We start from the raw sequence: 25,051 nt of genomic DNA on the forward strand, positions 1-25,051 counted from the left end.
TTGTCCACATTTTGGCGAATCGGCCCAAAAATATATAACATTTCGCTATCTTTTCATTAGAAATTCCAAATTTTGAAAAATTTGACCTTTGAACTTCACGATTTAAAGGTTAACGTTTTCCGATTTAATAAAACTTTCAGACTTTACTAGGACTATAATATTATGAATAGGCTTTACTTAAAATTTATAACAGTGAAGAAATTGGTCTCATTCGCCAAAATATGGACAAAAAAATTAGTTTTTCTTGAAAATCGAAAAATTTAAATCTCAGGTATGGAAAAACTGTAAGAGGTATTGACATAATTTTTTCATATTTTTATTCCCTATTATTTTATATTTATTTTATTTTTATTTAAAATAAATATTTTAAATAAAAATAAGTTTTTATTTTAATTTTTCTCGAAATATGTTAATTTTTGTTCCTAAATTTCTTGTTCAAGTGGCCATTTTTTTAACCAAATTCTGACATTTATATGTCATAACAACAATAATTACGTACACATTTCGATTATTTTGCATTCAATTGCAAAAGTATTTATTTAGTAGCAACATATTTACAAAAACTGAAAAATTTGAATTTTTTCCAAATTTTGGCGATAATACAGTTTTTGGTCATTTTGACCCAAAGGAGATACACGGCAAATTTCCCGAAAAAATATTTAATGTAATATTCATTAATATAAATAAATCTACATATTTCTAGAAAACAATGCAGAAAGTTAACGAGTTTCACCTATATATTGCATATAAATAGTAAAATTTTGCATATATCTGAACTTTGACCTCGATGCGCGCCCAGAAATAGTTGTCCGATTTGGCTCATGTCATTTGTTTTCACATGTACGCAAACCAGTGCTGTTCGGCTTTTTTTGAAAAAAATCGTCAAAATTATGACAAAAAAATCGTCAAATTCGTCACAAAAATTAAAAAAAAATCGTCAAGACTTAAAATCATGTTGTATTCATTCAATTAAATTTTTATAAAAATTTTATTTCTTTAAATAAAAAGCATCAATAAAACACTAAAAACATAGGCCCATAATCATAGTCAAACACTAAAGTCGGTTCTTTTTAGAAACAACTTTAAAATAAAAACCTGCTTTTAATTATTTTGCAACTATAGTCAAAATTAAAGTATGTTTTAAATTGAACCGACTTTAACTGGGTGCCACCGCAATTGTAGAAAATGTTTTCATACAATATACAACAAAATACAGACAAGTGACAACGCTGAACAGCTGACATACAAAATTAAAAAAAAAAAACAAAAAAGGTAAACAATAAAAGTAACCGGGACAACTAAAGAAAAAAAGTTGTTTGTTGTGGAAAAATTAAATATATAAGATGAATATCATAATTAGAATATTTTGGTACTAATTTTATTGATAACTGTTCAATAATTGCAAAATCTCTACCAATATCTTGTAACTTAAACATTTTTTACTATCTGCAGAACTTTTTTTACTTGGTGAAGAACAGCTGATGCTGTTGTTAAACGAGTTAATAACAGCTTCAGCTAGTTTTATATTTAAAGTCGACTTCAACTTCAGAAGTATACTTTAACTTGTCTATGATAGACCTAAAGTCCACTCTTGAGTAAAGTCGAGTTTAATTCTCTTAAAGTATTCTTTATTTCTGACTATGATTATGGGCCATAGAATTTAACAAAGAAAAATTAACAGTATTTGTTTAAGTACATTAATATCATTCAGTACAGTGTTTTTGTTACTAACTTTTTAATAATATTTACATAAAAACTATTTTTGAAATACTATTTTAAAAATAAAAATTCTTCAAGGGTTTTTGTAAAACTAACTATTAAGTCATTTACAAAATCACATAAATTCGGAAACGTGTGAGGGCTATCGAAATCAAAATGTTTTATTGGTTACAAATACTTTAGAAATTTTAATATTCAATATGTAGGTTTTGAAAATTTAGTATTTGAAAATTTTACATTTCAAAATTTTTCATTTGAATATAAAATTCCAAGGAGCTAACAACATACATATAAAAAAAATTCTATATTGGATATTATAAATAGAGGTTTATTTTGCCATTTATAAGATTGCATTCAATTTATTGCAACATAGACATCTTAAGGAATATAGAGATTAAGTTGGTTTTGAAACATATTTTGAGCTGAGAAAAGGTAAGGATGTGTTTTATATGCATTCATAAGGTATTAACTAGAATCAATTTTGTTAAAAAAAATGTTTCTATTCAGCCTGGAAAACAAGATTATTTCCGTTTTATTTGAAAACAAGCCAACTTATTCATCAAATCCTGCGAATTTGTATATAGGTAAGCTCCTGGATTTTGTTTACCCTGTACAAACCATCAATTGCAATTGAATATTGGGTTGAAATAGGAAAATTTTTAATTCCATCATTAATAATTAAAAACTAACTAATTTCAATTTAACAGATTTTAAATCTAATTTATCTTAAACTCATCTTAAACTGATCTAACTTTTCTTAAACTATTCTTAAATTAATTTAACTAACTAAACCTAATTTTAACATAAATCTAACATAATTTAATATTATTAAACTTAATCTTTCTTTAAACAAATTTGAAATTACATCTAAATAACTTAATTTTAACTTTTCTTAAAACTAATAATAACTTAACATTTTAAATAACTAATTTGTATATTAATTTTTAATCTATTTAAACTTAAATCAACCCTAAAATAATGTAAAATTCATAAATAACAGTTTAATAATACATTTAGACATATACACTTACATATATTCATTCTTCATATAAATACACTTAACAAAATTTAAAAATCGGAAAATTCAAAATTTGAGAATCAAAATTTATAAAAAATCTGCAAGTAAGAACCAAATTCAACATCACATCAGGCCTGTTGTCATCGTTGGATAAAATTTGAGTGAGTTTGTATATTATCTTTAATACTTGAAAATTTGAATTTTGAATTATATTGATATTTTAAATTGAATGTAAAATTATTTTAAGATTTAATATTCATAACATTCAATTTTAAAATATTATGTTGTTAACATTTAGAAACAACCCCTAATTTCGACTTAACATATTTCAATTTAAAATTTTCACAAATTACACTGTTACATTAAATAAATATACAAATTATAAATACAGTTGTACATATACTTCTACACTACAATAAATTAGAATAATAATTTATAAATTAAGTTTTTTCATTTTCATTTAATTTTTGTTTAATAAATATTGTTTAACTTCACATTCATATAATGTTAAATTAAAGAGTTCATTTTCATTATTTCCATGAACAGTTAGATCGCAAAAGTTAGTGTAATAGATAGGGCTATCTCATGAAAAGTTTATGGTAAGACAGCATGGCAGGGAGGGTAAAGACCAGAAGGAAGTAACACCATCTTCTTCCTTAGCTAAATTTTAGTCCATGTATCTATTTTTATACCCTTCAGCTTCGTGAGAAGGGTATATATAAGTTTGTCATTCCGTTTGTAATTTCTACATTTTTCATTTCCGACCCTATAAAGTATGTCCGTCTGTCTGTCTGTCTGTCTGTCTGTCTGTCTGTCTGTCTGTCTGTCTGTTGAAATCAATTTTCTGAAGGCCCCATATATCTCCGGGATCCAAATCTTCAACAATTCTGTCAGACATACTTTCGAGAACTTTGCTATCAGCAAAATCCGTCCATAAATAACGGAGATATGAGCAAAAATCCGAGACAACCTCTGAAAATTTCATCAAAAAACACAATGTATTGCATGCTTTGACAAAAAAGCAACAAAACGTATGGTTGGATGTGCAAGCTTTGCGTATTTTGTTTTTTTTTTGTGTTTTGTTTCTTTTGGCGTTATTGTTGTTTTTTATACAACTAAACGTTTGTTTGGTTGTGTTGGTTTTTTTGACAAAAAAACAACAAAACGTATGTTTGGATGTGCAAGCTTTGTGTATTTTGTTTTTTTTTTTTGTGTTTTGTTTCTTTTGGCGTTGTTGTTGTTTTTTATACAATTAAACTTTTGTTTGGTTGTGTGTTGGTTTTTTTGACAAAAAATCAACAAATCGTATGTTTGAATGTGCAAGTTAACAACAGTGACGACACTGCAACTTAATGAAGTTGGCAGTGTCAGCATTTTATTAACACGCGAGTTATGTTGTCACCCCCAGCAAAGCCACCCAGCCAACAACACCCATAACTATATACATACATTTATACCAAACTTAATTGTACCATTTATACCAAACTTAATTGTACCATTTATACCATATATACTTTATTATACCACTTATACCACACACTAATTGTACCAACTATACTATTTTACTATTTGTTTACTTTATTGAACTCCACTCCAAATATTTAATGTTTACATTGCATTATTCTTTTATTCATTGACTATTTGTTTATTTTAAAAACCAAACTTACTCTAAATATTTTTAATTACTGAGAAACAAATGTAGTACATCAGAGTAAGCAATTTAGTTAAAATTCTTTTATTTTTTATTGAGAGCATCAGAGTAAATAATTTAGTTTAAGATTCTTTTCTGAGAATCCAGACTTACTCTATTTTTTGTATCGATTATTGAGAGCATCAGAGTAAGCAATTTTTAGTATTAAGATTCTATTATTTAAGAAATGAAAATGAAAAATAAATGCAATTGTATTTTGATTCCCAAAGAAGAAACAACCTCTTTTCCTAACACATAACTGGCGCAGTCAACGGAACTTGTATCAACAAGTAACGCTTCCAACAGGGAAAAGCCCAGATTAATACAACATTTTTTGAAAACACATCTTTAAGAATGAACCAGCTAATATCAACAACAACTATGGATGATAATAAAAATCACCAACAAGTCCTTGTCACCAAGTTAGAAATTAGCGACAAGCAAACAAAGCACAACAATATAAACGACAACAGAAATTTAAAGCAACAACAGAAAGTAAGAAATCATCGCACTTCAAAGAGCATCATGCAATTCATCATTCTTGGGATAATGTAAGTCTACCAGTATAAACTAATAAAATTGATAAAAATAATTATAGGATTAATAAGAATAATTTTAAATAAAAATATAAAGTGAAACGAAAATTGAACAATTTTTAAAAAAAAAATATATATATATAAAGTGATATGAAAATTAAATAATTTAGATATTGAAACATCTTTGATTCCCCTTAATGGTATAATTATATAAATTTTTTTTACAAAGAAAAAGTGAAACGAAAATTTAATAATTTAGACAACGTTTTTAAATATTGAAATATTTCTGATTCCCCTTAATGGTAAAGATTACAAAGAGATTTTTTCCTTATTCCAAACTGTTCAAGACTAGATCGTTAAAAAAAATTCCAGAAGACGTTCAATTAGAGATGAATAATTCCCAAGAAGCATCAGGTTCAACCTTTTTGGCGACAAATGCTAGTACCTCCTCTGTTAGTAGTCATAACGACATTTTCAATTCCCTTAGAATCCCAGATGCTATAAAGGATTTGCCAAAGTTCGATGGTAATCTAAAACTTCTGTATGAGTTTATTAATAATGTAGAAGAAATTCTTTTACATATAAGGGGGGCTGACAATACACCTTACGGACAAATACTACTAAGGTCCGTTCGGAACAAGGTTGTCGATAAAGCGAATGAGGTACTAAACGTGTACGGTACACCCCTTAATTGGGATGACATTAGAAATAATTTAATACTACACTACTCAGATAAAAGGACAGAAACTTCCCTTATAAGGGATCTCCATAACATCAGACAAGACGGAAAGACTGTTGAGGTTTTTTATAGCGAGGTGATTGAAATACAGTCAACACTTGCTAATAATGTACTCATCCATGAACATGACCAGAATGTCATAAAGGCAAAAAATGAACTTTTTTCGGAAATGTGCCTTAACTCATTTCTAACAAATCTCAGAGAGCCTTTGGGATCATCGGTGAGAGCAATGAGGCCTGAATCTTTGGCTTCGGCTTTAGCCTTTTGCATCAAAGAACAGAATATATATTATGGACAGAGCAGGGCTAGACAAAATCCAAATTATCAAGTACGATCAGAATTTTATAAGCCATATTTTGGACGGAACTTTTACTCTTACAATGGGACGGCACGGACACCTGAAGGCAATGGCAAAAGTCAGGTTAGGGTTTCGAGACCTTTTAATAACTATTCTAATTCAAGACCATTTGGTAATTCTAACCCAAGACCATTTGGTAACCAAACCTATAGACCATTCAATAATCAGTCCACACATAATAATAACACCAAGCCTGAACCATTGGATACAAATACCACGTATTCCCGTTTCGGGAATAGACAGAGTGGATATTTTAAAACGTCACCAAGCATGAGAACTAACAGGACTTCCAATTCCAGAATGGAATTGAATAATAGAGTTGAGTCGTCTAACAGGTATCAAGATCCTGTTTGTAATTTTCAGAACCTCGACAGGTATCAGGACGAGATAACCAACATCGAGGATGAGCCAAATAGGCATGCATAGTGGGGAAATAGTAGACATGCATAGTCGGGAAATAGAATTAGATACAGGGCGAACTTTATCAAGTAAACAATTTTTACAGTTTATGGAAGTAGTTAATAGTTCAGATAAAGCACAAGACCTCTTATTGGAGGAACCATTAAAGATAAATAATATAAAAAATTAAAGAAAAAAAAAAAAAAAATATCGATATAAAAAACAATATATAACATTTACATTCTGAAACAATGCCAACAATTTAATAACAGATTATAAATAAAAAAATAAATAAAAAAAAACAAGAAACGCTTGCACATATGTATTATTATGTATAACTAAATAGGCATGTAAAGCCTTAACATACTAAACATAAACTGCGATTCCTATCGAAGGACCCTCCAGTTATAACAAAAATTCAAATCTACGATTCTGTAGTCCACAAAACCAGACCCTCCAGGTTAGAAGAATAAATAATTAAAAATAAAAAAATAAGAAAAATAACGGAATAGTAGAACATTTTATTTATAAAAGAAGATTTTAAATAAAAAAAAAAGGACCTTGACGGAATATCAATGGTCTATTTAACAAGAGTACAGAAGGAATATCTGGACAGCGACATATCCCTATCAATATAGCCGACGATCAACATAAAACATAAAAAAATATACAAATAATAAATAAAATAGAATTGTAATAACTACCAGAAAATATTTTTTTTAGAATTCTTAGAAGCTGGATCTACTGGTAGATGAGAATATAAAAGAGAAATATAGAAGAGCAAATAATAAAGGAATATCATGAGAAAAGTAACCATAGGGGTATTAACGAAACATATTCACACTTAAAAAGAAAATATTTTTTTACTCACATGAAAGAAAAATTGTTCGAACTATCAATAACTGTATGGATTGCCAGACACAAAAATATAATAGGAAACCACCAGTTTTGCAATTTCAAAAACCAGAGACACCAGCTAAACCTCTCGACATATTACATATAGACCTTTATAATATCAACAAAGAACAAATCTTAACGATTATTGATAAATTTTCTAAATTCGCTTACGCATCTACCCTTCCGAATAGAATGAGTATATCAGTCGTTGGAGCTATGAATGAATTTATATCTCTTTATGGCATTCCAAAGAAAATAGTTTGTGATCAGGGCTCCGAGTTTAATTCGAATATATTTAAAGATTTCTGTAAACAATATGACATAAATCTTCATTTTACTTCCTTTCAACAAAGCAGCAGCAATTCTCCTGTAGAAAGACTACACTCTACATTAACTGAAATCTATAGGTTAGTAGCGGCCAAGAGGAAGGAGTTAAAACTCTCGACGGATCATAATGATATGTTCCGTGAAGTCTTGATTACTTATAATAACGCTATTCATTCAGCCACGAAACTTACACCATACGAATTGTTTTTTGGACGACCATATACATTTGATAGACGAGTTACCTTTAATGACGAACATGATTACCTACAGAAACTTAATGAATTTCAACAGAAACTATTTCCGTCTATTAAAGAACAAATGCAGAAACAAACTGCGCTTAGAATTGATAAACTTAATGAGAATAGGTCTGAACCAATGACAAAAGACATCGACGAAATAGTTCTCCGCAAAGAATGTAAACGCAACAAATTGACACCAAGATTTTCAGCACATAAAATTAAATCTGACAATAACGTGACAGTTTTAACACAAAATGATAAGAAAATTCATAAAGCTAGACTTCAGAATAAACGCAAACACCAGAATTTTTCATAGATTACCTTATTTTCGTTTCAGGCTTGTACTAGCATATGGGCAGATCATTAATGTCCATAATGTAGATAATGATCACAAAATTATAAAATTCGATTTAGGACCCGCAAAATTAAAGGGAAGTTATAAAAACTTGATACATATTGTCGATCTTGAGGAATATGTTTCTAGTATGAAAATAATAGAGAAGAGCATAATCTCAATACAAGAGAATGGACAAGATGATCAAGCAAAATACCTCCTATCAATAACGAACCTTAAGATAACCGAACTCAGAAATAGAATTAACACACTTTTACCATACAGACGAGCAAAAAGGGGACTTATCAACGGACTTGGTTCGGCAATCAAATTTATAACAGGGGATATGGATGCAGAGGATGCTAAGCGACTAAATGATGAAATGGGAAAAATTCAAGATAGGAACGAAATTTCACTAAATAAAATGAAAACACAAGAACTTCTGAATATGAGAATCATTGAAAGATTTCGTAATATAACGAATCATATAAATAAGGAACAGAAAATAATAATGAGAGGTTTCGAAATTAATTCAAACAAAATTAATAGAAACCTAAGGGACGTTTCAGAGATGCAATACTTAAACAGAATAAATTATAACATCGACCTATTATACAATCACATAACAAATATAGGCGAAGCGATTATCCTCGCAAAACTAAATATTATTTCTAAGTATATTCTGAATACTGAGGAACTAGATTAAGAGAAATCATGGAATATGATAATCTCCCAAATAGACAAGACGTCATGGAATATGACAATTCCTTGGGCTCAATGAATTTCACTGAATATGAAAATCACTTGAATTCAGACGAACATATATATGAATTACTTGAATTACAAGCTTATTATAATAATACGAAAATCATATTTAATTTTAAAATACCAATGATAACAAAAGAAAACTATAATCTATATCACATTATTCCATTACCTATAAATAACACAAAATAAATCATAACTCCACCTTACATATTATATAATAAACATAAAATACATAAACTTGGTAGCATTTGTCCTAAGGTAGAAGGTACTTATTACTGCGAATCAACTAATGAAGAACTATTAACGGACTCAAAGTGCTTGGGACCACTCTTCAACGGCGGAACAGCAAATTGTGACTTGTTGGAGTTGGGAAAAATAAGGAAAATTTTACAGATCGAAAATAAACATATAATATTTATAAATATTCCACATTTACTAATAAAATCTAATTGCAGAAAAGATAATCCAATGGCTATAGAGGGCACAGGGTTAATTTACTTTAAAGGATGTAGTGTCGAAATCAACAACATTGTTTATTATGACCAAACTGAAATAGTCTGGGATAATGCTAATCTAGTACCAGATATCAACATTACGATCGAAGCAAATTCCACAGTTAACATAACAACACTAGAACAACTGGGAATAGACAACCTAAAGAATATTACGAACCTGAAAGTAACTGCTATCATCCATGCCGGATCCGTATACACAGCGTTAGCAACATTACTGATCTTAATAATTATAATTGCTTTAATTTCATCAAAAAAGAAAGTCACATATATAACTTCTACACCGTCTTCCGCTCCGGCACCAACAACTTCCTTGTGGCCGTCGCTTTATTCTAAGGGGGGAGGAGTTATGTTGTCACCCCCAGCAAAGCCACCCAGACAACAACACCCATAACTATATACATACATTTATACCAAACTTAATTGTACCATTTATACCATATATACTTTATTACCACACACTAATTGTACCAACTATACTATTTTACTATTTGTTTACTTTATTGAACTCCACTCCAAATATTTAATCTTTACATTGCATTATTCTTTTATTCATTGACTATTTGTTTATTTTAAAAACCAAACTTACTCTAAATATTTTTAATTACTGAGAAACAAATGTAGTACATCAGAGTAAGCAATTTAGTTAAAATTCTTTTATTTTTTATTGAGAGCATCAGAGTAAATAATTTAGTTTAAGATTCTTTTCTGAGAATCCAGACTTACTCTATTTTTTGTATCGATTATTGAGAGCATCAGAGTAAGCAATTTTTAGTATTAAGATTCTATTATTTAAGAAATGAAAATGAAAAATAAATTCAATTGTATTTTGATTCCCAAAGAAGAAACAACCTCTTTTCCTAACACATAACTCGCGCATACCGGTTAACGGTTTCATATGTCTTGTAATATGAATATCTGCTGAATGTGACCGGATAACGTGGGAACGCATTTATGCGAACTCAGCGTCTGGTGCTTGGTGCAGCGGAAAATGACTGCTTCTTGGGCTGTGAATGGGCAGATTACGGTTAGTCTTGGTTGCGCGCTCGTACGTGGTAGTTAAATTGTTAAATTAAATTAGATTAAAGAAAGGTTAATATTAATAAGTATTTTTTTTTAATAAGAGTTGAATTGAATATAAATAAATACTATTCCTAAAATTATTAATAAAAATCCTTTGAGTGTTTTATTTAATTAAACGGCGCAGTTGGTCGCGCCTAAATTAATTTTTTTATAACAAATCGATTGGTGAGTTCTAACTGGCGCCCGAGCAGGGACCCACTTAGATAAAACAGTGGTGTCCTTATAACTTAATAAAATAATAATTAAATAAGAAAGGTCTGCGAATCCTACGGGACCCTCCAGATCTATAACCAATATAATCAAAAAATAATTTGAAACGCCCTCCTTTGCCAAACTGATATTCCTGGTAATTCCCAAATTTTTACAGAAGGTTATCAGAGCAAAAGTGGAGACACTCGTACCTTAGTAGGCATACGTGATCAAGTTTCCCATCAAAGCATATGCTAAAACGGAAAAATACGGTTCTCTCGTGAGGATTACAGAGCTTCCCAATCGATCGGTTCGCGGCGTAATCAAGACTCAATTTTTTTTTTAATTTTAATAATAAGATAAATTTGAAAAAAGAAAATAAAAAAATAATAATAACAAAAAAAGGAAAAAATTATTATATGAAAATATTCTGCAAAAGGCAGAAAGTTTATTGAAATAGAAATTTGTGTGAAGAAATAAAATTTTAATAATAAAATAAATTTGAAAAAAGAAAATAAAAAATAAATAATAACAAAAAAAGAAGAGAGAAAAAGGTATATGAAAATATTCTGCAAAAGGCAGAAAGTTTATTGAAGTAGAAATTTGCCTGAAGAAATAAAATAAAAAATTCTGTGAAAATAAAAGGTTAATAAAAGAGCTAAAAGAAAGAAAAAAACGTGAAGAAAAATTAAGAAGTGGAAGTGATTTTTAAGTTCATAAACACCAGGTGAGTCCTTTTACCATAATAATTGTGACAATGGAGGAAATGAGAAGACAGTGACATGATAGAGTTAAAAAGAAGATTGGAATTGATGGAAAGACAGGGACAATGTGACGTCAATACGGAACCGACAATTTCGGAATTACAGGTACCTAGGACGGAAGAGGATTTAAAATCTATTAGTAGGCTCCCCGACAGTGTTAAGGAATTACGTATTTTTGATGGCAATCCGTTGCACTACGTTTCCTGGGTGCATTCTGTAGAAATGATACTCAGGGATTTTGAAATTGTGAGGGACAAACCCATATATCGGTCAATAATGCAAAGCATTAGACAAAAGGTTGTGGGAGAGGCCGACTCCGCATTGGTATCTTACAATGTTTTTGCATCCGATTGGAAAGAAGTGAAGAGAGTATTATCTCTTCATTATGCGGATAAAAGAGATGTTCAGACGTTAGAACATCAACTAAATCAGCTTTCCCAGGGATCGTCAAAGGTTGACGAATTCTATTCAACAGTCAATCACCAACTATCCCTAATAATAAATAAGCTTAAAACAGAAAATTACAGTAAGGAAACCATAAATGCCCTGATAGCAACACATAGGAATAGAGCTTTGGACATATTTATACGTGGCCTTACTCCTGAATTGTCAAGAATGGTAATTATTCAACGACCTAAAACATTGCCAGAAGCATATTCAGCTTGTCTGGAATTACAAAATTTGACAATGAGGAATAATATTCTGCACACAGGAGTACCGATTAGGAACAACAATCTGCAAACCCAAATGCGTACGAACACTCCCGCCAGACCACCTAAATTTCGCCCAAACAATCCTCCATCAAATGATTTTAAATTTAATAATTGGCAGCAAAGAAATGGTAATTATCAACGTAATAATTTTAATCCAAACCATAGGCCAGTACAGTATCCTAAATCACACCAGGTTAGATCAGAGCCAATGGAAGTGGATCGTTCAATGCAAACTAGGAAAGTAAATTATATGAATCGTCCCAACCAGGCTGTTAAAAGAAATGCCTCGGAAATTTTTAATAGGGATAAGCAACCACGATTATATCATTTAGATACTGATTATAATAACGCAGAGGGCCATCCTGAATTTGTAGACAATTTTGACTGTTTGGCAAGTGAGCAAAATTTTATGGAGGCCGGCGATCAAGCCTACCTTACATAGAACACAAAATAGGTAACAATATTACTCTACAATTTTTAATAGATACAGGCTCGAATAAGAACTTTTGTAGCCCCTATTATCTATGGTCAGTAAGCCCTTAGACAAACCAATTGTAGTAGGAACTGTAGGAGGACAAGTAAAAATCGACCGAATGGTGACTGGGAAATTCTTTTCAAAATACGGTATATCAGATTTGATAACATTTTACGTACTATCGGGTTTAGATACTTTTGACGGCATTATAGGTGACGACACCCTTAAGAAATTAGAAGCAGTGGTTGACAGGAGGGAAAACGTCCTTTTGCTTAAGAAAACCATTAAGATTCCTCTTAAAGATAAAATTTCCAATAGTTTAAATTATATAGTGAAAGAATCATTGTCCATGGGCACAAAATTGAAAATAAACAAAATAATTAACAAACATAAGGATTTATTTGGGCCCCTCGACGACGGCCAAGCTGCAGCGACTAATGTTCTAGCGGAAATAAGAACAACTACAACAGAACCTATCTACTCGAAAAGCTATCCATATCCAGCTGCAATGAGGGATGAAGTAGACAGACAAATTAGTGAACTGTTATCTGAGGGAATAATTCGCCCCTCAAAAAGTCCCTATAATTCCCCGATTTGGATTGTGCCGAAAAAGCCGAAACCAAACGGAGAAAAACAATATAGGTTAGTTGTAGATTATAAACGGCTAAACGCTGTCACCGTGCCTGACACATATCCTATACCAGACATTAATGCCACTTTGGCAAGCTTAGGAAATGCTAAATTCTTTACAACCATTGATTTAACCTCTGGTTTCCATCAAATTCCTATGAAGCCATCTGACATCCAAAAAACTGCATTCTCAACTATGAACGGAAAATACGAATTTCTTCGCCTACCATTTGGACTGAAAAATGCTCCTGCGATTTTTCAGAGAATGATTGATGATGTTCTCAAGGAATTTATTGGAAAAATGTGTTATGTGTACATAGACGACATTATTGTATTTGGACGTAACGAAGAGGAGACTTTGAAGAATGTTGACACCATTTTTGAAAGACTAAAGGAGGCTAATCTGAAGGTTAATATTGAAAAGACACATTTTATGCAGACAGAAGTTGAGTTTTTAGGATATTTAGTAGGTCCCGATGGAATAAAACCCGATCTTAAAAAGTTGGAGGCCATTAGGAATATTTTACCTCCTACTAATCTAAAAGAGTTAAAGGGTTTTTTGGGAATGACATCGTACTACAGGCGTTTTATAAAGGACTATGCAAAGGTGGCAAAACCGCTAACGAACTTGACGAGAGGTGAAAATGCTCAGGTAAGGGCAAACCAATCAAAAAAAGTTCAAATAGAATTGAACTCTGAGGGACTAATGGCTTTTCAAAAGCTTAAAGATCTCCTAACTACATCAGAAGTTCTTGCGTTCCCTGACTTTGATAAACCTTTCAACCTCACGACAGATGCTTCAAATTATGCTATTGGCGCTGTTCTATCACAAGGAGAGATTGGTAAGGATAAACCTATTGCTTTTATATCGCGTTCATTAAATAAAACAGAAGAGGGATACGCAACAAACGAAAAAGAGATGCTTGCTATAGTGTGGGCTTTAGACAACTTAAGGAACTATCTTTATGGTGCCAAGAAAGTAAAAATTCATACTGACCACCAGCCTCTTACTTATGCTTTAAGTAACAGGAATTACAATGCTAAATTGAAACGTTGGAAGGCTCGCATAGAAGAGTATAACCACGAATTAATCTACAACCCCGGTAGATCAAATTATGTGGCAGATGCTCTCTCAAGGTCAAAAACTGGAATCCACCACATCAGTGATGAATCTACAATGTCAACCAGCGAAAACGACTCGGAAATCACAAGAACAGCATCAGAGGTGAGCGACAATAATTCACAAAGTACGAAAACTGCATCAGAAACAAGGGATGTCGACACAATATCAACATGCTCAACAGTTCATAGTGCGATCCAAGACGCGTCTGACCTTATCCCCCACATGGAAGTTCCGATCAACGTTTTTAAAAACCAAATAGTTATAAAAATTGGACCAGATCTCCATTCAAGTGAAGTTCCACATAAGAACACCAATAGACATTATTTCTCCTCACCCGAATGGAACTCCGAAAAACTGTTAAATGTACTGAAGAGAACATTATACCCGAACATAGTAAACGGAATTAAAGCTCCAGAAATGTATTTACCAATTATACAGGAGCTCTACCTACAACATTTTTCTAGATACAAAATTAGAATCGCTCAAAAAATTGTCTCAGATATCAATTCGGAAAGCCGACAATTTGAGATAATCCAAAGGGAACATCGTAGGGCGCATAGAAATGCAAGAGAGAATAGGAAACAGATTTTGGAAGAGTACTATTTTCCTCGAATGTTCGCTCTGATAAGAAAATTCGTCTCGAACTGCGATGTGTGTAATACCAATAAATATGATAGAAATCCCCCCAGACCAGAATTCCAGGAAACACCTGCTCATAAATTACCATGTGAAATTTTGCACATGGACATAATGGAAATTCAGGACCAAAAATTTATCTCCGTAATTGACAAATTCTCAAAATTTGCTAAACTTTTTCACATTAGCGACAGATCCGTTTTAAATATTAGAGAAAAGTTAGTGAAAATTTTGCATTATTTTACAGTCCCCAAAATTTTAGTAACAGACAATGAAAGTAGTTTTATTAGCCCTTTGATCAAAGATTTCCTTGAAATTCTAGGCATAAAAATATACTTAACCCCTTCTCAGCGTAGCGAAGTAAACGGACAAGTAGAACGCCTTCACTCAACTTTGATAGAAATTTACAGATGCCTAAGAGCAGAAAATGCGGAACTAAGTGTACAAGAGTTGATGTATGTTGCAGTTGACAGATATAACAACACCATACATTCCGTGACTGGAAAGAGACCAGGTGATATTTTTTTTAACAGGAATAAAGAATGAGACTTTAATAAATTGCTTGAAGTTCGCTCTAAAGTACCTTAGGGAAATTATTAGAAGAAATGTTAAAGAAAGAAACAACCGCATGAATAGGAAACGCACATCGCCAAGGAAATATAGAAAGGGCGATGTAATATATGTTAGAATTAAGAATATAAAGGCCAAGAACAAAGCGGTGTATATAAAAGAAATTGTAGAAAAGGATAATAAAGTCACAATTCGTACAGCAAGTGGTAAAAGGATTCACAAGGCTAATATAAAAAATATTAAATAAATTAAATTTTTTTTTTTCTTTTCTAATGAAAACAACTTCTACTTCTTTAGATATAAGAAAAAATTTGTCACATGCTCTAAATATGTTAATATAATGAGAATAATATGAATCTTATAAATGCACTACTGATAAAATACGCTCAAAGCGGAAATATAATAAAATTATTGAAATCAAAAATATACATAATTATATTCGAAACGAATATTTAAGGAATATATCTATGATAAAAATATAATATGTATATCCTTGACACATAGTGTCCTAAATTATAGTGGTAGGCGTATATTTACGCAGGGGTTCAAATCCCCATGGACACTATGAGAAACAGGATATTACTTAGATTTAGAAATAAGAAAGAGAGAAAGAAAATAATATATATAAAAAAAAAAAGAAAGGGGGAAGGATACTTTTCATATATCCACCCATATTCCACTCAATCATCACTAACAATTATTTTTAAGCTTCTTATTAATTCTATTTTTAGAACGGCTACGCCCGTAAATTATCCCAATTACGCAAAAACTTATAATAATTTATGAATATAAAAAAGAGGCCTTTGCCCGAACAATATTAACCATAGAATATAAGTATATTTAGAGGAATATGTTTTTACTATCAACCATTTTATTACTTTCTACCACGAGTATAATTACTCCTCAAGCTGCACATATTTTCCGTTACGACGCACCTATTGTAACAGTACAAGCTGGAAATGCTTTCATGATAAACGGTAATCTAAAATTGGTTCACCTCATAAACCTCGACAACTATGCAACAATTGCCAACAACGTTAGTACAAAAACACTTGCAACCTAGTCAAAATAAAGATGTCATCAATTACTACCTTGCACAAGTCCAGGAAAGAATAATTGAGCTCAAAGGTATAAAAGATAGAAGACGAAGATCAATTGACTGGATCGGTACAGCTTGGAAATGGGTCGCCGGAAACCCAGACGCCACGGATTGGAACAACCTTTTAAAAACCCAGAACACACTGACCACCAATAATAATGACCAATACAGAATTAATGCTCAACTGATGAATGCGACAAATGAGGTTGTCCAGAAGACTAACGAACTCGTTTCTAAAATGAACGAGATAAGTAATGGAAAAGAGGCTGAACGAATCGGACAGGGAACAATAAATCAAGTACTTGTCCTAAAGGACGCAATAGACGAATTTGTTAGAGCGTGTCAAATGGCTAAAGGTGGAAATGTAAATACGAACTTACTAGATCGAGATGAAGTAGAGAAGATTATTGCAGAAATGGAAACCTTACCCTATTCTAACGCCGTAGAGGCAATTGAGTATGGGAAGCCTTCAATTTACACCAATGGATCCTTATTGTTGTATGTTGTATCCATTCCAAAAGTGAAAAGTAACTTCTATCACCGACTTATAGTTAGACCAACCATCAGGTCGGGCAAAAAAATTGAACTTCCATTCAAGGAAATTCTTATTAGTCAAAATGAGACCTTCGGAGTGAAGAATCCCTGCCTACATATCAACAATGTAACGGTTTGTCAGAAATCCTCTCTTGACAAGTTAGGTGAAGGAACTTGTGTACCACGTTTGCTTAAAGGGGGAAACGCCGACTGCCAATACATGAAGATTAATAATCAAATTGCTGAGATGATAACTTCAGATATAGTTTTCCTAACTAACTACATCGGCGTTATTACGAGTCAAGAACATAGGGAGTTGCTCAACGGTACCTACCTGATACAATTGTTTAACGAAACTATTTTGCTAGACAAGGAATCATATTCTAGTACATCCATCTCTAGAATGCAACCCCTGCCTTCCATTCTCACAAATGTTACAACTGAAAGATTGGTGGTGGACATGAACCAAATCCATAACATAAGCTTGCAAAACATTGACACTATTGAATACATGAAAATTAAGTCAAATCTGACAGTTGGCAGCCACATTGGTACGATAATAGTAATGGTCATTTGTTTCGGGACATTGTGGTACAGATTAACAAGACGACATAACCTGCCGGTAGTGCAAACCCCGCAAGTAACTTGCCCCTCGTTCAAACCATCTACAGTGATCTGCGGGACACAGATTTTTAAGCAGGGAGGAGTTAACAACAGTGACGACACTGCAACTTAATGAAGTTGGCAGTGTCAGCATTTTATTAACACGCGCATACCGGTTAACGGTTTCATATGTCTTGTAATATGAATATCTGCTGAATGTGGCCGGATAACGTGGGAACGCATTTATGCGAACTCAGCGTCTGGTGCTTGGTGCAGCGGAAAATGACTGCTTCTTGGGCTGTGAATGGGCAGATTACGGTTAGTCTTGGTTGCGCGCTCGTACGTGGTAGTTAAATTGTTAAATTAAATTAGATTAAAGAAAAGTTAATATTAATAAGTATTTTTTTTAATAAGAGTTGAATTGAATATAAATAAATACTATTCCTAAAATTATTAATAAAAATCCTTTGAGTGTTTTATTTAATTAAATGGCGCAGTTGGTCTCGCCTAAATTAATTTTTTTATAACAAATCGATTGGTGAGTTCTAACTTGCATGCTTTGCGTATTTTGTTTTTCTTTTGTGTTTTGTTTCTTTTGGCGTTGTTGTTGTTTTTTATACAATTAAACGTATGTTTGGATGTGTGTTGGTTTCATTGCCTTGCGTATTTTGTTTTTGTTTTTTCTTTTGGTGTTCTGTTTCGTTTGGCGTTGTTGTTGTTTTTTGTGTTCTTGATAAATTTAGGATGCTGTAAGCTGAAAGTGGGCAATGTACATACATACCTATATACTAATTATAAAAAATAATAATGCATCCACAACAAAGGTGAAGGGTATAAAAGATTCGGCATAGCCGAATATAGCACTCTTACTTGTTTTTAGTTTCTTTTATCGGTTAACATTGAATACTTTATGCTACCTTTTTAAATTTATTTTGTACGGTTCTTACCTAATTTCGAGGAAGACAAGAAACCACCCCATTTCCCTGAGCACGGTCGGATTAAAAGGTAGCACAGTCTTCCGAGAGATAGGGCCAAGAGAAGTTTGGACCGTTACAAACGCTGGTTTATTGTTTGATTTCCAGAAAATATTAAAATCGAAAGAACTTGCACTTATAAGCAAAGACTCGATATAATTAATTCTTAATTCCATTTTCGAACTCAAATTAAACTGTATCTCTTAACCATTCCGGTAATGAATTCATTATGAATTAATTCATAGACTTAATTCATTTGTCCAAATTTATTGAATTCATTCCTATGAGAATCAATTCCTTATAGAATCATTAAAATGTTCCTTAATTCAAATCCATTACAAAATAACTTTAAATATGTTTTGAATGATTACATTTGTGTTCAATTTGATTTTGAATAGATTTGAATTAACACAAATATTATGAATTTGTTTACAAGTGAATTACATTATGACATTATGAATTAATTTAACGATTTAAGAATATTTAAATAAAAGCCTTTGAATTAATTCAAACCTCTGGGCCGAATTACCGCATTCGATATCGAGTAAAATGCATCGTAATTTTGTTATTTGCGATTATGGCATTCGATATCGAAATTATTTTTCGATACGATAGCTCACGAATGCAGTGATTTGCCCTTGCTTAGTTGAATATCAACTGATTTTGAGTTTCTCAGCGAATTAAGAAGAAGAAACCTTGAGAAATCTTAATGTATTCCTCAAGCAAAAACATTTTTTTATTGTAAAAAATTTAAATTTCAAGAAAACCTTCCTCTCTTTTTTTATATATGGGGCATTTCACGTCAAGTGAACCAACTTTTGAAATCGATGTCTTCCGATCGCGATGAAATTTGCACCAATGTTAGTTCTATTGGATAGTAATTCGGACACCATTTTTCAACAAGATCGGTCAAGAACTCTCTGAGTTATAGGAGGTCAAAATTTGACATTTTGGCCAAACAGGTGTTTTTTTTTATCCATATAACTTATTACCTATTGTTCTTAGCAAAATGTGTCCCAAATAGTTTAGATAGCTATTTATGCAATCTTTCGAAAAAAAAAAAATTAAACAAATTTAATAAAATATTTTTGATTTTTTTTTTTAAATCAAAAATATTTTTGACTTTTTTTTTCAAAATGGGCCCTTTTTATTTTTTATTTTATTTTTTTTAAGAAAGCTTAGGTCTTTTCCTAAGCGACCTATATGGTCGCTTAGTGGGATATCTATCAAAAAAAATATTTTGTAACTCAAGATTTAACATTTTTGAATTTTTTTGCAAAATCAAAAACTTTGTTGACTTTTTTTAAAAAATGGACCCATTTTTTAATTTTTTTTTTGCTCAGAAGAAAGCTTATGTGTTTTCCTTTAACACCCTTTTTGTCGCTTAGTGGGATGCGAGTGGGATATCTATAAAAAAAATGTTTTGTAACTCAAGACATACAATTTTTTACTTTTTTTTGAAAAATCAAAAACCTTTTTGACTTTTTTTTCCAAAATGGACTCTTTTTTTATTATTTTTTTTTTTCTCAAAAGAAAGCTTAGGTCTTTTAGTTTAAAACCTTTTTGGTCGCTTAGTGGGATGCGAGTGGGATATCTATCAAAATAAATGTTTTGTAACTCAAGACAAAGGTTTTTAAATTTGCACTATTTTAATTTTTTTCATATTTGTGTGTAAACCTTAAAAATTAAACTTACGCAGAGAAACTAGACACATTAGCCTTTCCGATGGTATGTAACATACCCAACTAAAATTTCATAGCCTCGATACTGTAATACCCATAATATGTTAACCTCAGGAATAAAAATCACTTTTTTTCTATGGAAATGTTGAATAATTTAATTTTGTTATTTATTTGTAATAATAATTAATTTAATATATAATATTAATAATAATAATAATAATAATAATAATAATAATAATAATAATAATAATAATAATAATAATAATAATAATAATAATAATAATAATAATAATAATAATAATAATAATAATAATAATAATAATAATAATAATAATAATAATAATAATAATAATAATAATAATAATAATAATAATAATAATAATAATAATAATAATAATAATAATAATAATAATAATAATAATAATAATAATAATAATAATAATAATAATAATAATAATAATAATAATAATAATAATAATAATAATAATAATAATAATAATAATAATAATAATAATAATAATAATAATAATAATAATAATAATAATAATAATAATAATAATAATAATAATAATAATAATAATAATAATAATAATAATAATAATAATAATAATAATAATAATAATAATAATAATAATAATAATAATAATAATAATAATAATAATAATAATAATAATAATAATAATAATAATAATAATAATAATAATAATAATAATAATAATAATAATAATAATAATAATAATAATAATAATAATAATAATAATAATAATAATAATAATAATAATAATAATAATAATAATAATAATAATAATAATAATAATAATAATAATAATAATAATAATAATAATAATAATAATAATAATAATAATAATAATAATAATAATAATAATAATAATAATAATAATAATAATAATAATAATAATAATAATAATAATAATAATAATAATAATAATAATAATAATAATAATAATAATAATAATAATAATAATAATAATAATAATAATAATAATAATAATAATAATAATAATAATAATAATAATAATAATAATAATAATAATAATAATAATAATAATAATAATAATAATAATAATAATAATAATAATAATAATAATAATAATAATAATAATAATAATAATAATAATAATAATAATAATAATAATAATAATAATAATAATAATAATAATAATAATAATAATAATAATAATAATAATAATAATAATAATAATAATAATAATAATAATAATAATAATAATAATAATAATAATAATAATAATAATAATAATAATAATAATAATAATAATAATAATAATAATAATAATAATAATAATAATAATAATAATAATAATAATAATAATAATAATAATAATAATAATAATAATAATAATAATAATAATAATAATAATAATAATAATAATAATAATAATAATAATAATAAAAAGATGAATAATTTAGTAAAATTTAATCTTAATCACAATAGATCAATTTATATAATAACTATTTTTACACTTAATTTATGAAGTTTTTAAATTTTCAAATATCCATACTTTTATCCTCCTTATTGGTCACCTTTATTAGCTGCTTTTTTTTCAATCCTTTCTTGGCGTTATTAGATTCAGCTACTGATTTCGCTGCTGGCTTCTTTTTTGGCTTTGGAAAGAAATCGCATTGAGTAGATGCAGAAAACTTTTTTAATTTGAGTCTTCCATCGACAAGCGGTATGAAAGCATGGTTTTGAGCAGTGCCATCGATTGTTACCGCAGCATCGAATCTGCTCTTTAGTGTTTTCAATGTTTCCTCATGATCCTCTTTGCTACTAAAAACTATTTTAGTTTCTTTACAATAATTCTTTGCCCAATGGAATAAAGCAGTCGCATCTATGATGCGATCTTGATGAGAGCACTGGAGGCTATACTTCGCTGCATTTCTTTTGAAGTTTGCTCCAATACCATCACATGCTCCTTTACCATGAGCAGTAGGATGAAAATGCCACTCAGCTGGCATTCCAAAATCTTTTTCATGAGCTGTAAGATTTGTGAAGCTACTTTTGTTTTTAAAATGTTGACGAGCTCCGTCCGAAACGTAGTATACCTTTTCTACTGTAAATTTTGATTTTAGATAATTTAGTATTATCTTCTGGTACTCATAAACTGCAACGGTGTCATGTTTTAAATCGTCGGATATGATTGCCATACTTTTGTGTTCCAGGTTTTCTTCTTTCATGTAGTAAATATAGTTGCTTGGTCGTTATTGAAGTGGAATGCTTGTATGGAATCCTGAAGAACATATTTATAGTTCTCTGCGAAATCAAATGAAATAATGAATTCACCAGACTTCAAATGTGTTTTCAAGTCCTTGAAGAATGACCACTGCTCTTTGACTAAAAAGTCATGGGTTCTCAAATTTAGCAATCCTCTACACAGTTCTTCCACAAAATCATCCACATTTAAAATTATGGTTTTCAGTGTGCATCTTTCAGTCTGAAGCCAAGATTCAAATTTTAACTCCTCAATACATTCTCGATGAAAAGAGTTGATTAAATTTTCTTTGATGGATGTGGTTTCCGGGCAATTCGAACATTCACCTAAGTGGCAAGAACTTGTAGCATTAGGGCACATAGTCAATTTAAGGCAATCGCGGTAATGGTGTAAATCTTCTGATGAATCATCTTTTAAGTAATTTAAGTTGATTTCCTTCAACATCAATTTAACATTTTCATGGTAAATACAAACACATACTGTGTGAGTTCCGCTGCTTCCTGCCAAAACGCAATGTTTTGGCCTCAGTTGTGTAAATTTTGTGAATCCAATTTTGACATCCTCGTATTCAGATTGAAATGTTGCGAATAATTCATTCAGGTTACAGAGAACCATTTTCTTCTGCATTTGAACTTTCTTGCCATCGATTCGTACAGACATCCAGTCTTTCATCCCTGGCATCAGGCGACTCATATCATCTCGCTGATAAAACTGAGTTATTAGAGATTTAGTATCGCACTCCAAAGTTTTTCCCTTCTTTTTGTTTGGGAGTGTGAGAATCCCATGCTCAGCAACCAATTGTTTAGCAATTCTTGCTTTTCGTTGAGACGTTCCAAACTCAGTCATTGTTTTTGCAGAACTCCATGTTCTTGGAGCAAGCGTGAGAAGTTGAATTCTTTCAGCTTCACTCTGTGACGTTTTGTATTTCTCTTTTATTTGTTCAAGAACTTCTACTGCATCCTTATGGTATTGGTTTCGACACTCATTCGTTGAATTTGAAAAGTTAGAATAACCATCATCATCAACAGTTCTGTCTTCATTCTCGGAATTACTTTTGTCTTCATCTGGAATAACTTCAACGCAAGGCTCATTACTATTCAAATTCGGTAATTCGTTCAACTTTCCGAGCTCTTTCCTGCATGATGCACAAATTTTCAATCGTTTTGACAGCGTAGGGAATTTTTTTAATAAGCCGTCGGAAATATTTCGCATGTCTGATGATCTGTGCTTCATTTTGTTAAAGGGATTAAAACAAAAAGACGAATAAATTTCATTTTCAACCTTAGCCTTTTTAGAAGTCGTAGACATTTTGAATTTTGTAAGTATTTATGTAAATAACACACGTCTTAACTTTAACGCTGTTTCTAAAAAACTGATTTCCGTATGTCTTCAGAATGACAATAAATAGTTTTTTAAGATCATATAGGTAGTACGTTTTAATGAATGAGTCTAAAATCTTTTATTAGGGTCAAGAAGGGCTTACATACTAAAGTACCTAGTTTAACCAAATGTTACAAATAATAATAAAAATAAACCACCATATAAATAACCTACCTGTCAACTTCTACCTCTCCACCCACTTCTTAAAGTCAAATGTCATAAAATAATAAATAAACTGGTACTTCGGAGAAGGGCCATAAAATATTTCCACTTGATTCCAAAAATTTGTTTCTGGGGCACCTGATATTTTAACAATGAAAATCACGTGCGCTGAAAACTACCTCTAGGATTGACTAAAAAAGCCGCAAGATACAAAACTCAGACAAATTTTGGGGGTGGAAAATTAATAGCGGTCGGCCTCATATTGCACCCCTCCAGTGGCTATTATCGGTCAGTTGTTGTGGTTTTTATTTTTAAGGTTTTAGAAACACTTACACACAAATATGAAAAAAATCAATTTAAAAACATTTGTCTTGAGTTACAAAACATTTATTTTGATAGATATCCCACTCGCATCCCACTAAGCGACCAAAAAGGTTTTAAAGGAAAAGACCTAAGCTTTCTTTTGAGAAAAAAAAAATTAATAAAAAAAGAGTCCATTTTGGAAAAAAAAAAGTCAAAAAGATTTTTGATTTTTCAAAAAAAAGTAAAAAATTGTATGTCTTGAGTTACAAAACATTTTTTTTTATAGATATCCCACTCGCATCCCACTAAGCGACAAAAAGGGTGTAAAAAAATAAAAAATGGG

General features: G+C 30.2%; 1 protein-coding gene and 1 pseudogene across 2 annotated transcripts in view; one reads left to right on the forward strand and one right to left on the reverse strand.

Moving 5' to 3' along the window:
* Positions 1-25,051, reverse strand: part of TTLL5 (Tubulin tyrosine ligase-like 5) — a 227,961-nt gene that overhangs the window by 71,493 nt on the left and 131,417 nt on the right. The gene's annotated exons all lie outside the window — the stretch shown is intronic.
* Positions 8,971-10,000, forward strand: LOC135948888 (uncharacterized; annotated as a pseudogene).

This window comes from Calliphora vicina, chromosome 1, assembly GCF_958450345.1.
Source record: "Calliphora vicina chromosome 1, idCalVici1.1, whole genome shotgun sequence".
In the NCBI taxonomy this organism is placed as follows: domain Eukaryota; kingdom Metazoa; phylum Arthropoda; class Insecta; order Diptera; family Calliphoridae; genus Calliphora; species Calliphora vicina.